Raw genomic sequence first — 2,419 nt, 5'->3', positions numbered from 1 at the left:
GTGGGGTCTGGAGACAGCAGAGCTCAGGGGACACAAATGGGGCTGGGGACACAGTGGGGTCACCAGAGATTGGGGACACCACAGGGACGGCAGAGGACAGGGGACAGTCACCATGGGGTTGGGGACACAGTGGGGACAGAATGCAGGGGACAGTGACAAATAGGGTTTGGGGACACTGTGGGGACAGCAGAGACTGGGGACACCATGGGGAGTGCAGAGGACAGGGGACAGTCACCATGGGGTTTGGGGACAGCAGAGCTCAGGGGACACAAATGGGGTTGGGGACACAGCGGGGACAGCAGAGGACGGGGGACACCATGGGGACTGCAGAGCACAGGGGACACAAATGGGGTTTGGGGACACAGCAGAGATAGACAGAACGCAGGGGACAGTGACAAATGGGGTTGGGGACACAGCGGGGACAGCAGAGCACAGGGGACAGTCACCATGGGGCTGGGGACAGCAGAGCTCAGGGGGCACAAATGGGGTTGGGGACACAGCGGGGACAGCAGAGATTGGGGACACCATGGGGACTGCAGAGCACAGGGGACACAAATGGGGTTGGGGATGCAGCGGAAATAGAACACAGGGGACAGTGACAAATGGGGTTGGGGACACAGTAGGGACAGCAGAGGACGGGGGACACAAATGGGGCTGGGGACACAGTGGAGATAGATAGAACGCAGGGGACAGTGACAAATGGGGCTGGGGACACAGTAGGGACAGCAGAGGACAGGGGACACAAATGGGGCTGGGGACACAGCGGGGATAGGAGAACTCAGGGGACAGTGACAAATGGGGTTGGGGACACAGCAGGGACAGCAGAGGACAGAGGACACCATGGGGACAGCAGAGCACAGGGGACACAAATGGGGTTGGGGACACAGTGGGGACAGCAGAGATTGGGGACACCATGGGGACTGCAGAGCACAGGGGACAGTCACCATGGGGTTGGGGACACAGTGGGGACAGGAGAACTCGGGGGACAGTGACAAATGGGGTTGGGGACACAGTGGGGTCAGCAGAGATTGGGGACACCATGGGGACTGCAGAGCACAGGGGACAGTCACCATGGGGTTGGGGACACAGCGGGGACAGCAGAGGGCGGGGGACAACATGGGGGCTGCAGAGCACAGGGGACACAAATGGGGTTGGGGACAACATGGGGACTACAGAGGACAAGAGACAGTGACAAATGGGGTTGGGGACAGCATGGGGACAGCAGAGGAGAGGGGACAGTCACCATGGGGCTGGGGACACTGTGGGCATAGGAGAATTCAGGGAACAGGGACAAATGGGGTTGGGGACAGCATGGGGACCGCAGAGCACAGAGGACAGTGACAAATGGGGGCTGGGGACACAGCAGGGACAGCAGAGCACAGGGGACAGACACCTGTGGGGTTTGGGGACACAGTGGGGACAGCAGAGACTGGGGACACCATGGGGATAGCACAGCGAAGGGGACAGTCACCACTGGGGTTGGGGACACAGCAGGGACAGTCACCACTGGGGTTGGGGACACCAAGGGGACATGGGGGGGGACGTTGGAGTCACCAGGGGGATGTGATGGGGACACTGGGGGACAGATTAGGGACACATTAGGGACATTGGGGGACACACTGGGGACACATTGGGGACAGATCAGGGACACACTGGAGACACACTGGGGACACATTGGGGACACACTGGGGACACATTGGGAGGACACACTGGGGACACACTGGGGTCACATCGGGGACACATTGGTGTCACATAGGGGACATTGGGGACACACTGGGGACACTGGTGGGACACACTGGGGACACATTGTGGTCACACTGGGGACACATTGTGGTCACACTGGGGACACACTGGGGACACACTGGGGTCACATTGGGGTCACACTGGGGACACATTGGGGACACTGAGGGTACACATTGGGGGGACACATTGGGGACATTGGGAGGACACATTGGGGACACACTGGGGACACATTGGCGACACACTGGGAACACACTGGGGTCACATTGGGGACAGATTAGGGACACATTGGGGTCACACTGGGGTCACACTGGGGACACACAGGGGACACACTGGGGACACATTGGGGACACTTTGGGGTCACACTGGGGACACACTGGGGACACATCGGAGTCACACTGGGGACACATGGGGGACACACTGGGAACACACTGGGGTCACATTGGGGACAGATTAGGGACACACTGGGGACACATTGGGGACAGATTGGGGACAGATTAGGGACACACCGGGGACACATTGGGGACACACCGGGGACACATTGGGGACACACTGGGGACATTGGGGGGACACACTGGGGACACACTGGGGACATTGGGGGGACACACTGGGGACACACTGGGGTCACACTGAGGTCACACTGGGGTCACACTGGGGACACATTAGGGTCACATTGGGG

Source organism: Numida meleagris, unplaced genomic scaffold (assembly GCF_002078875.1).
Source record: "Numida meleagris isolate 19003 breed g44 Domestic line unplaced genomic scaffold, NumMel1.0 unplaced_Scaffold453, whole genome shotgun sequence".
In the NCBI taxonomy this organism is placed as follows: Eukaryota; Metazoa; Chordata; class Aves; order Galliformes; family Numididae; genus Numida; species Numida meleagris.
Note: the sequence above shows the minus strand (reverse complement) of the source record.